The sequence below is a fragment of the Sciurus vulgaris genome (genome assembly GCF_902686455.1).
Source record: "Sciurus vulgaris genome assembly, chromosome: 16".
Classification (NCBI taxonomy): domain Eukaryota; kingdom Metazoa; phylum Chordata; class Mammalia; order Rodentia; family Sciuridae; genus Sciurus; species Sciurus vulgaris.
In genome coordinates this window covers 66,572,122-66,585,265 of record NC_136477.1, presented here as the reverse complement: position 1 = coordinate 66,585,265, position 13,144 = coordinate 66,572,122, and the positions used below count along the sequence as shown (strand labels likewise).

General features: G+C 39.4%; 1 protein-coding gene and 1 pseudogene across 2 annotated transcripts in view; both read left to right on the top strand.

Moving 5' to 3' along the window:
• Positions 1 to 13,144, top strand: part of LOC306646623 (zinc finger protein 610-like) — an 827,359-nt gene that overhangs the window by 484,421 nt on the left and 329,794 nt on the right. The gene's annotated exons all lie outside the window — the stretch shown is intronic.
• LOC306646449 (chromodomain-helicase-DNA-binding protein 1-like) overlaps positions 1 to 13,144 on the top strand; it is a 46,275-nt pseudogene that overhangs the window by 22,254 nt on the left and 10,877 nt on the right. Inside the window, exons 9-11 of the transcript in view lie at positions 8,822 to 8,910; positions 10,464 to 10,537; positions 11,641 to 11,794. The product of the transcript in view is annotated as a chromodomain-helicase-DNA-binding protein 1-like (transcript). The remainder of the gene's footprint in view (positions 1 to 8,821; positions 8,911 to 10,463; positions 10,538 to 11,640; positions 11,795 to 13,144) is intronic.

Here is a 13,144-nt window from a genome sequence, read left to right as displayed (position 1 = left end):
TAAGAGAGAGATGTGCTCTCTCAACCATTCCTTGGCCTTGAGGATTATAAGGAATTCTGGTGACATGTTGAATTTATAATTTTTCACAAAATTTTTGGAGGGTTTTTGCTGTATATCCAGGGCTGTTATCTGTTTTAATCTGTTTAGGTATGCCCAAGACTGAGAAACAATGTAATAGATGGGCAATTACGTGTTTTGTTGCTTCTCCAGCCTGAAGTATAGCCAATATAAATCCACTAAATGTATCTATGCAAACATGAATATATTTTAGATTACCAAACTCTAAAAAATGAGTAACATCCATTTGCCACACCATGTTAGGAACAAGGCCTTTAGGATTAACTCCTAGATGTGGAACCAGTAGATGAGTAGCACACGTGGTACAGCCTTTTACTATTTGCCTTGCTTGTTCCCTAGTGATTTTATAGAGTAACCTAAGAGAGCGGGCATTTAAATGATGTAGGTTATGAGTGTCTTGAACTTGCTTAATATTATCTGAAAAAGCTACTGCAACCATTTTGGTGCCTGTGTCAGCAATTCTGTTGCCCTTAACTAATGGCCCCGGAAGGCCAGAGTGAGCTCTGATGTGTCCAATAAACAAAGGCTCCCCTCTATTATGGATAAGTGTCTGACATTGAAGGAACAGTGATGCTGTTTTAGAAACATGTCTGATCTGAGAGACAGTTTCAAGGAGTGGCACTGAGTGTGCTAAGTAGGCACTGTCTGTGTAGATATTAAGGGGTTGATTGGGAAAGGCAGATAAAACTGCAATAAGAGCCTGTAATTCAACGAGTTGGGCAGATGTATATTTTGTCTGGAAAGTGACAGTTCTATCAAGGAAGGTGTAAGCAGCTGTTCCTGTGGATGATCCATCAGTAAAGACAACAAGAGCGTTGTGTAAGGGCTCCCTTCTAATAATAAGAGGGAACACAAAAGGATGTAGTTTGCAAAACTGAACCAATTTATTTGGTGGATAATGATTATCTATGTCACCTGTGAATGACACACAAGCTATAGGCCAGGTGTCAGTATTTTGTAACAGCCAATTGACCTGAGATCGGGTGTAGGGTTGAGTAATTTTATATGGCTCTATTCCAAAATATTTTCTAGAATCTTCTCTCCCCATGATAATCAGATCAGCTACTGCATCATAATAAGGCAATAGCACTTTTTTGGGTGAGGAAGGAAGATGAATCCACATAATAGGATTATCTTGCAGAAAAGACCAGTTGGAGTGATGGAAGTATTAAATATAATGAGCGTTAAGGGACGAGAATAATCAATATTGGTAACAAATTGACCTGCAATAGCATCCTCCACCTTTTTAAGAGCAGCTAATGCATCAGGAGATATAGTCCTGGATGATTGTGGATTAGGATCTCCTTTTAATATCTCAAACAATGGTTTTAACTCCCCTGTGGTTAATTTAAGATATGGTCGAAGCCAATTTATATCACCTAGAAGCTTCTGGAAGTCATTAAGTGTATTTAAACGATCTCTCCTGATTGTTGCCTTTTGATTAATAATCCTAGGCCCATTGAGCAGGAAACCTAGGTAAGTATAAGGGTCTTGTAGCTGAACTTTTTCTGGAGAAATTTGTAGTCCTACTGCAGTCAGCTGCTGTTTAAGTTGTGTGAGACATAGTAATACCTGTTCTTCTGATTGTCCTGCTATGAGTATATCATCCATATAATGAATAATATACATTTGTTTCCAAGAATCTCTAATAGGCTGTAAGGCACGAGCAACAAACTTTTGGCATAAGGTTGGACTATTAGCCATTCCTTGTGGCAATACCTTCCACTGATATCTTCTCATAGGTTCTCTAAAATTTAATGATGGTAGACTAAAAGCAAATCTTTTTTGATCATCTACATGTAGAGGGATAGTCAAAAAACAGTCTTTGAGGTCAATAATTACCTTAAAATATCCTTGAGGGATGGCTACAGGAGATGGCAGCCCTGGTTGCAGGGCTCCCATGAGCACCATAGTGACATTGACAGCCCTTAAGTCCTGTAGTAATCTCCATTTACCAGATTTTTTCTTCATTACAAATATAGGAGTATTCCAAGGAGAATTAGTCTCTATGATATGTCCGGCTGTTAGCTGTTCCTGCACTAACATTTGAGCAGCTTCAAGGTTTTCAGAAGTTAGCGGCCATTGATCAACCCAAACTGGTTCATCTGATTTCCAAGTTATTGGATCTGCACACAATTGGGGTGCAGGCATGTCAATGGCCAAAATCAAAAATTTCCCAAGCCTTTTCTGTCAATCTGTCCTACATTGGGAATGGATGTAAAATACCATTTTCGGCCTTTCCTAGCCCTTTTCCTGGTGTATATCCCTGAGATAGCATTTGGGCAGCAACCGTTTCATTGGGGCTGCACATGATTACTTTCATCTGAGATAATAGGTCTCTTCCCCACAAATTAACAGGCAAATGAGGTATGATATAAGGCTTAATGAGACCTGTGTTGTTTTCTTTGTCTCTCCAAGTGAGGTATTTAGAACTCTGCTTTGGATTTGTACTTTGACCAATACCCCTAAGATTAGTCATAGTTTCTGTGGTAGGCCAAGAAGAAGGCCAATCCTCTTGTTTAATTATGGTCACATCTGCTCCTGTATCTATTAGACCTGTAAAGGACTTGCCATCTAGCCATAAGGTCAAAGAAGGTTTTTGATCAGTTATGTGTTGTACCCAATATACATTAGAGGATCCAAAATTTCCATTTCCTCTCCTAGGATTTTGAACTGGGTGTTTGGTTGGAACTAATGGTAACAGTATCAGCTTTTGCTATTCTTTCTCCCTGAGTAACAGTAATAATGTTGTTATCTGTTTTAGCCATGATCTTAATTTCTCCCAAGAAATCTTGATCTACAACTCCTGGGAGTACTTGTAAACCTTTCATGGTAGAACTACTTCTTCCTAACATTAAGCCAAAATAACCTGAGGGCAATGGGCCAAAAATTCCAGTATTCAAGGCTTGAGGGCCCATGTCAGGAGTTAATACGACATGGGAGGTGGAACTGAGGTCCAATCCTGCGCTCCCTGGGGTTGCTCTACTGAGGTCTGAAATGGATTGTTGTTGCTGCTGTTGGCTGGAATGAAACTGATTGCCCCATATGCTTGTTTCGGGGCCTGAGGCAGGCCCCTCCTCCCGTTTCCCTGATGTGGCGGAAGGGGATTTCCCTGATTGTCTCTTTTGGACTTGCATTCATTAGCCCAATGTTTTCCTCTCTTGCACCTAGGGCAGAGACCAGGTATTTTGTCCTCAAGAGTTTTTTGTAAATCTGATCTGCAGTCTTTGGCAAAGTGTCCACCCTTGCCACATTTAAAACAGGCCCTTTTGTTTTTGTCTTTATTATTATGAAAATCCCTCACTGTCTGTCCACTAAAAGCAGCTGCTATTGCTAAGCCCTGTTGATAAGAAGGTCCTATATCTGAGCACAGACGAATATATCCTGTTAAATCTGTCTTCTTTCTGTATGGTCTTATAGCAGCTTTGCATGCAGGATTGGCATTTTCATAAGCAAGTTGCTTGACATAGTCAAGACCTGCATCAGAACTGCCAAAAATACGACCAGCCGTTGTTATAAGTCTGTGAACAAAGTCAGCAAAGGGCTCATCAGGGCCTTGTTTGACTCCTGTAAGAGGCATGCTGATGTCTCCCTTAACAGGCAATTTTCTCCAGGCCTTAGTGGCTGCCGCCTGTATCTGAGCATATGCTCCAGGGTCATACTGCATCTGATTGTCTGTGGTTTCATAATCTCCTACTCCAGTGAGCATATCAAAAGTCCACCCATTTCCTGCTTGTTGATTTCTTTTAGCTGTCTCTTTGCAATTTTCAAAATATTCAGACTTCCAAAGCAAGAATTCACCTCCAGTCAGGGTGGCTCTAACTAAAGTATTCCAATCCTGTGGTGTTAACCAATTTTCTGCTATGGAGTCTAAAATAGCAAGGGTGTATGGCGCTGTAGCTCCATACTGAGAAACAGCAGTTTTTAATTCTTTTATGATAGTAAAATCAAAGCCAGTGTGGTGCCTCCAGGGTTGTCCCTGGTTATCCCTTGTCTCAGTAACAGGGAAAGCACTTAGCGGAGGGGGTTTTAAATCCCTGTTGATTAAGGGAACTCCTCCTCTTGGACACTGTTGTCCAGATAGAATTTGAGGGCGAATATCCCTTTTAAATCCATCAGGACTGGGCACTGATTCATTGCCTGTCTTTAATTTTTGTAACCTGGTAATCAGAGCTTGGTATGTTCCTCTAGATTTATTTGTTCCTCCAAATGTTTAATTTTTTCTTTAAGGTCTTCCTTTGGATCTATCACCGCCATTGCCATAGGAGCAGAGTGTGTGCGATAGGGAGGTGGATTTGAGAAAACGGACTGTCCTTGTTTAAGCAGGCAGTCAGGATTAGGATATTTTGAGGCTTCCTCATTTATGAGGTCCAAATCAACTTCCTCATCATCTATTTTATTCTCATTTGAAAGGTCTTTAAAACGAGTCAATGAAGGATAAATTTTAGGTGGAGCTTTGTTCTGATGTTGAGTTTTCTTTTTAACATCTGTGCTGCCTGCATCTGGAAAAGGACTCATAACTTCCTCATCTTCACTCTCAAGGGAAATAAGATCTACCACTCCCTTTTCCTCGGAGGGCTCTCCCTGAAGATCCTGTTTTGATGCTGCTTTTAAAATGTCCTCTGTCTGAGTAACTGCTGCTGCTATATCAGAATTATTTGTTGTATGTTCTAAAAGTTCCTTTATGAGACTCCAGTAAGCAAAAGCTGTAATAGGAACTTTATCTGGGCCAAACGTTCTGTGAAAATCTCCCAAAGCATCTCCCACCCTATTCCAACTTCTTATATTAATGCTTCCTTCTTGTGAGAACCACGGACAGGTGTCCTTAATAAGGTCAAAAAACTTAAAAAGATCATTACTCTTAACCTTTACTCCCCGTGTCTTTAAAGCTTCTTTTAATTGCCTAACAAAAACTTTATGCTTACTTAATTCTTGTCCCATAGTTAGGCGCTACTGTACCTTTAAGAACGGCGCGGCAGGCTCCCGCGGCGATCTTTGTCGAACTGACTTTCACTTTCACTTTTTTTTCTTCCACCGAACACTTACACGCCTCTTCCCTCGCGAATTCCCCCGTATCCGAAGCCACACCGTTGGGCGCCACTTGTCCCGGCCTGCAGGACATCAACGGGTACCTGGAGGGGGGTGCTGGGATTGAAAGAGACAAGAGACACGAGAAATGGAGACAAGACAAAAGCCTGATCAAGTCTCATTTATTAGAAGAATTAACACAGTTAATATAAAGTACAGAAACCAATCAGAGTAAAGCGCGGGAAGGCAAGACTAGTCTCGCGCCAGAACTCCAATAAGGAAGTGTAATTGTCCAATCATGAAGCACCACGCAATCTAGTGTGATGCACCTGGTATAGTCTGACAGGTGTGTAAACAGGTAATGGCACGCCCCACCAGCATCCGGCAGGCGCCATCTTAGCTCAGCATGAAGCACGGCAGGGGGCGTGACCATGAGTCAAAGCGCCTGACCTTGAGGCAAGGCAGGGCGCGTGACCTGCCGGCTCCGGACAGGCTAGAAGTCCATCTTTTCTGGTATGAGGATGTAAACCCCTGATTGTTTCCACAATTCATATGAGTGATATGTTTTTTTCCCATCCTTTCACCTTCAGTCTGTGGATGTCTTTGCCTACGAAGTGAGTCTCTTGGAGACACCATATTGGTGGATTTTGTTTTTTAATCAAATCTGCAAGTCTATATCTTTTGCTTGATTAATTGGGACCATTACCATTCAAGGTTAATACTGAGATATGGTTTGTATTCATGGTCACTTGGTTTATTTTTGGCTTTTAATTTGATGTAGTTTCTTCTTTGACTATTTCTGTAGTGTAGTTTCTCCCCTTGCTGGTTTTCAATTCTTTTTTCCTCTTCATCCTCATGGAATAATTTGTTGAGAATATTCTGTAGTGCAGACTTTTTAACTGTGAATATTTTTAACTTTTGTTTTTCATGGAAGGTTTTTATTTCATCTTTAAATCTGAAACAATTTTGTGGGTTATAAAATTTTTGGTTGGCATCCATTTTCTTTCCAAGCTTGAAATATGTTGTTCTATGACCTCCTAGCTTTGTGGGTCTGGGTTGAGAAATCACTTGAGATCTGAATTGGTTTTCTCCTATATGTAATTTGCTTTTTTTCTCTCAGCCTTTAAGAATTTACCATTATTCTGTATTTTAGTCATTCTCATTTTAATGTGTCTTGGTGTGGGTCTGCTGTAATTTTATACATTTGGAGTCCTATAAGCCTCCTGTATTTGATTTCCCATTTTATTCTTTAGGTTTGGGAAATTTTCTGATATTATGTCATTGAAAAGATTGTTCATTTCCTTGGTTTATAACTCTGCTCCTTCATCTATCCAGATAACTCCTAAATTTGGTATTTTTGTGTTTCCCATAATTCTTGGAAGGTCTGTTCATGGATTTTTGCCGTCTTCTCTGCATGATCAACTTTATTTTCAATAGTAAAAAATATTATCTTTATTGCCTGAAGTTCTGTATTCTAAATAGTTTAGCCTATTGGTGATGTTTTCCATTACAAGTACAATTTGGTTTATGGATACCTTCATTTCAAGAATTTCTGCTTGTTTTTTTCCCCACAATCTCTAACTATTGAAGTGATCCTTCTCTTCCTGTATTTTCCCTTTGGTTTTACTCTTTATACCATCATTTAATCATAGATTAGTTTAACTATATACATTCTAAACTCCTTTGTGGACATTTCTTCTACTGTTATGTCAGTGGATTCTCATATCAGGGCATGTTAATTTGCTTGAGGCACTTTTTTCCCTTGTTTTTTCATGTTGCTTGTGTGTTTTCCCATCTAGTATGAATCTGAGGTACTAGACTCTACCCTGTAGAACTATATTGTCCCTGAAGTTTTCTAGTATATCACCATTAAGAGGGAGAGCAACATCAACAGCACCCAGTACAAACAATACACAGCCTCAAATCTAATAGCTTCCACCAAGGTGTCCACTGCCCTCTAGCTATAAACAGCAATAATGAGTTCAATCACAGTCCACAATATAAACAGAAAATTTGCCAAAAGGACTTGCAATCTCAAATATTGGACACTGAGAAATCATAAATAGTGCAGGACATGATGTTTATGAAGGAGAAAGAGAGAAACCACAAGCAAAAATCCACAGGAAGAGTGGAAGAAGAACCAACAGAGATAGACTACTAGGGGGAGAAAAGTTAGAAAGGGAATCCAGAGAAAGAGACAAGGAAGAGGAAGAATATATATATATATATATATATATATATATATATATATATATATATATAGAGAGAGAGAGAGAGAGAGAGAGAGAGAGAGAGAGAGAGAGAGAGAGAAGTTAAAAATATAAGAATATACAGCAGAACTGCAAAACACCATGCATATATCTCCATCCTCAACAAACTGGTGCATGAAAAACACCATGATCCAAATACAGTGGAGAGAGATGTCAGAGGAAAAAATAAAACAAATCTCAGTGGAAAATTGAAAAACTGTCCCTGCTAGCATCCAAAAGCTTCTCAGCCCTTCCTCAGACTTCCCACAAGACTGCCTGGCCCAGACAGGTCCTGACAGACCTAGTCACTATCCCACCAATAGGGCCTCAGATGTCTTAGTTTTGACCATGTTGCAGTCCCAAGATCTCAACGATACTGGAATTTGGAAATAGACCACCAGGGATGAGCAATCCTGAGAGACAATAACTAGATGATGGCAACCAGCACCCCCAGGAGGAATACCCCAGGTACAGCCAAACCCACAGTCACCTGACACTCAATCTCCAGGTCCTGGTGGGTGTCCCCAGACAGGTGCACCTTGACTCCCCAAGATGGCAATAGCAGAAAACCCGCCAGTGTCTCATACCTCAGACTCTGACTGGTGTATCAAAATGGATGCAATCATGTGCAACCAAACCTGGAGTCTCCCTGGCAGCAAACCTCTGGGCAGTGGTAGAAGTGGTAATTGGCAAGGGGTCAGTGACAGCAGGCAGGTGCTCAGCAGCAGCTCAGTCATCTATGTTGTTGGCAGCGGTGGGGAATCAGCAGCTGCACTGGTGGCAGCTGTGGCTATACCTGCAGTGGCAAGCAGAGAGAAGACCTCCAGGTGACCTCCAGGAAGCAGCAGCAGCTTTGGCAGCAGGAATGTTAGGGGCAGCAATGTCAGTGGCAGCAGTGTAGACCACAGGTGTGCCCAGAGAAAAGACCTCTGGTGTGCAGCAGCAGTGTGGGCAGCAGAAGCACCCAAAGAAAACACCTCCAGGCATCTGGGGCAGTAGCCTCAGGGGCAGTTGTTCCCCAACTAAGAGAAAACTCCCAAGTAATGATCCCTTCCAGAATATTCTGACTGCCACCCCATACCTTGAGAATCACTTACATACACCTAAGACTGTTTCTTAATTCCTTTTCTAGAGTGAGAGCCTTAGCATTTTATATTTGGATCTTCTTGACCTTTGGCATTTCCCTTTGCCTCAGTTTCTTAAAGAGGGGGTTTGATTCCTAGGCAAGTATTTATTAGGCTTTTTGGATGTGCCAGGCTCTGAAATTGGTGTTAAGCTGCACTGAGATAGTGACATAAGCAAATAGTTATAAAGTGCCTCAAATAGATGTGACTAAGGGACATAATGAATTAAAAGGAGCAAGGGTTCTCTTGCTGTTGCCTACCTATTGACTTTTCTATTCAAGAAGTTTGCCCTGAGTCAGGGCATGTGATTGGGAATGGGTCCTTTCTTTTCCAAGCTTACAGCCAGAGCCTTTTGAAGTTGGGGACCACCTGATTGAGGCTAGTGGGAAACTTCACTTGCTCGATAAGCTGCTGGATTTCCTGCATTCCAGGTATAGATATATGTACTTCTCTCAGCTGGTGACTGTTTAAAACCTAATTAATGAGGAACTTACTTATTTCATGAGACTGATTCAAGTTTTCCTCTTTTACAAGACCCTAATTCAGTGTCAACTTTCTCTAAAATTATACACCCACCCTATTCCATCTCATTCCACCCCACTCTTCCCCATCATTAGTCTTTCTTTCCTGAATTCCTAAAGTATTTAGGATCCCTCTCCAGCACTTGGCAAGCCCTACCTTAATCTACTGCCTGGTTGATCAGTGTATGTTCACCTGATCAGTCCAGCTATATTTTTTAGAGCCAAAAGGACAGAGTCAGCATTGAGCATTTCTTTTATAATTGCCTGCTTGTACTTTGTGTTAAATTGACACATAATAAAGACTCAGTAAGCACTTATTCTTGTTAACCTGTGGGGTTTGATTTAAACTCAAGGGGTACTTAGAATAGTCTTTCCTGAAATGTGAGCTGGGTATCAGAAGACCAGAATTTCAAAGTTGTCCCTTTAGGATGACTGTCTCAGGTGTGGCCTGAACTGACCTAAAACTTCATATTTGGCAAAAATTTCCAATCGTTTGCAAGTTAAATAATTGCATGTATTACTGTCCTTAATTTTCTTTGACATATCAACTGTAAGTGTGTTAGAGATGGAGAAGAGCCCATAAATACCCTCCATCCAAGTTTTTAATGTCCCAGACCCAGAAATGTCTTGTCCAAAGTCATATAGCTAGCAAATGTCAGAGATGAGATAAGAATTGAAGTACTCACCTTTGTAAGCTCAATGCTTTCCCAACAATTTGGGCTAGAATCTGGCAGGAGTTCTCCCTCACACTTGATATTATCTTTGTGGTAAGCTTAAATTAAGTTCATTTTCTTAAAAAAGAATATTGTTTTGTCAACACTCTAATTCTTTGTTCAGGCAAATTTTAAAACAATGTCTGATAACAAGGAGCTCTCAGCTTGATTTTGTTCTTAATGCATTATTTTGAATTCTTTTTTCTTTTCACTATCTGTATGCAAGTTTCGTCATGTATCATGGGGAATTGCTTCTCTAAAGTGATGCTTCTCAGACTTTTCTAGATAATGACTTACACCCCCAAGTGGGGAATAGCAGTAGATAGCTGACCACAGCTCTTCAGGATCTTGGGGAAGGGGTACACACATAAGTGAATCTTGCCATTTACTCTTCATGTGTTTATTTATTTCACTATTAAAGTGAAAGCTTATATTTATTTTCAATGAGTGAAGTGACATTCCAGAAATAGGCTCCTTGGTTGCTTTAGGGTTTCCATAGTTTCTGGTGAATTCACATGTGCCCTGAGAATATCTCCACTATAGCTTTAAAATTGCTGTGAAGGATACAACTACATGTGGAGGCACTTTGTATTCTTAGTAAACTATGTAGAGTTTCTGAGAAAGTTATGTGACACTTATATTTCTACTTTAGCATTTGACTTACTTATAAAATTGTATTCTTTGATAAATTTTGTGTGAGGGTAACTCACCTTAAATACTACTAGTTTCTCCTTTTCTTTTCCTTGCCAGAGGCCATTGAGATTTACTTTTCTCCCAAATAACCCAGATGTTGGATATTCTCCAAGACTATATGGATTACAGAGGTGACTCCCCTGGGTCACTACATTACTAAAGACATTTTTAGATTTAATGATCAAATAGGTCCATGATGAATAATAAGGGGTGTGGGAATGTTACAGAGGAAGAAAGTGTAAAAACATTATTCAGAACCAAAAGAAGATGAGGAGAGGGGACAGCACTAAGTGAAGCAGATGTGAAAATGTTGAGTAGCTTCAAAAATATGATAAGTTGAGTTTCAGTGACAGAAACTTTCAGCGTCTTGCAACATTCAGCTCAACACTTGTGTACTTATTCAGGATTAGTAAGAAAATGAATATTGATAGTATAGAGATCCCACAAATCATGCAGGGGAAGGTAAGACCAATTATTTCTATGGACAATAGGGAATGTAGGCAATTACCTGAGAACTCTGTTTTATATGTAATAAAATTGATGTGCGATAATGGGAAAAAGCTTAAACAGTGCATGAGTTTTGAGCCTTTGGTAGATTATCAGCTACAGAAATAAGAGTTTTAAAATTTAGTTCAGAGTGGTCTCTCAGATCCACTTGATGCCCCCCAAGTACTTCAGTAACCTGGAAACTTGCAGAAATGCCATTGGCACATTGAGGAATCTCCACTGTCAAAACATGTTAAGTTTATAATTCCCTTTCCTGACCTGATGCATGGTGGTAAGTGGAGAGCTCAAAAGCTTCATTGAAAAGCAGATGCTGGGTAATCAGGCAGGCTCCTAAGTGTTTGTATTACTGCTTGACTAGTTAAGGATTTTATCTTGGCAAATAGAAACTGCCATAGAGGGTGGATATTTAGGGTTGCCTAGGAATAATCAAAACTGAATATTAACTGTTTTAGGTGCCAAAAATTTGGCTGGTTGTGTTTTAAAAACCCAAGATAGAGTGTTATGCTGAGTTTTTTTGTTTGTTTGTTTGTTTGTTTGTTTTGGTAAAGTGATGTATTGTCTCCCTAAATTTAGATTTTTCCCATGGGATTTATTTAAAGTAGGTTCATGCCTGGATATGGAAAGGACAATATAGGCATTTGGCTTAGGAATGACTTGACTTTTTTATTTCCTGAAGAGTCCTCGAAAAGAGTTAAGCTCTGTTTGTTGTTGTTCTTGTCTATTAAAGGCTACGGCTGTGAGCATGTGAATGGTTCCATGAGAGGAAAAGAGAGACACCTGGCTATAAAGAACTTTGGACAGCAGCCCATTTTTTATTTTTCTTCTAAGTACCAGGGCAGAAAAGCCACATAATATTGATGAAAGCAGACAAAAAAGGACTGGTGTAGTACTTTTACATCCCAAGCATTGGTGCATTTTTCATAATTCTCTGAAAGGTGAGGTTATTGCCAAGGGGTATAATAAAAGGAGGGAATCAAGGCAGTTGACATAGTACAGTACTGGACTTCTACATTGGAGCTCTTTTCTGTCCAACCTATCTAAGCTATAATGTCACAAAGAAGTGAGGCTGGAACCTGAGCTTATTAGAAAGTAATTCTGATCTGCTTTGACCTGTGATTTTTTGTTTTTTTTTTGTAATTTTGAGGAAGTTTTATTTATGTTCAGTGGAGGCAGCTCTCCTTCCCAGCTGTGAGTTTGGAAAATAAGATAATCTTGTTGCTAGTTGCCCCTCCTCCATGAGTACCCCTGGAATAGTGTTGTAAAGTTTAACAAATATTTTGTTATTAAAATATGATCATAGTGAAACTGCCAGCTATTTGTAATTATTATTAAATTTTCTATATGACTTAAATTATAAATATCATATGACATCTGAGGTGCTTTGTCAGTTATGGGGTGCTCTCATATACTATTAAATAACTTGAAATCAGTTATGGGAGATGGAATTTTCCTTACATCCTGAATCTAATAGACCTTAAATCAATTTTGAATTCATAATCTGAGTCTCATTTTCCTATTTTTATAGACATTAATTCATATGGAATACTTATAGGAATACAAAAAGGATGTGTGTCCTTGATGAAGGAGAGATTAATATATTTATAAAAAGAAAGTTCAGACTTATTTTTAAAGCATTTATTAAGTGCTTTGTTCCATATGGGTATATAAAAGAAGTGTTAGATATAATCCTTGAGTATAAGGAGATTATTTCTCCTGTGTATGTCTTTCTGTCTAATAAACTCAATAATAAGATATAATCAGACTCCTTTGGCCTCAATCTCTTCCAAGGTCATGTTCCACACCCTGCATCAGAGCCATTCATTCAGTTGTCTCATGGTTAGTCTTAGGGAAAACTTGAAGGATCTGGTCAAATGCATCATCATGTTGGGAAAGGAATTCCATTTGTTTTATTCATATTTAGAGAGTAGATATTTGAATCATCTAAAATTAGAAAGAAACCTCTGCTTTTCCATTAATCTCCCTGGAGGCCTTAGTAGATTATCTAGGATCTGAAGCAGTCCTGGATGTTAACCTTTCCAAACACTGATTATCATATTTGTTATCACGTTTTTGCTATAGTTATGCAGCATTTTCATTTAATGGGTTTCCAACTTTCAAGAGGTGAGTTTATTACCACATATTGCCAGCAGGTGGCAGTGATAGCTTATGACTATGTCCCAAACAACTAAATACAGTTTAAAGTATTCCCCTTAGTGAAGAAGGGCTGCACT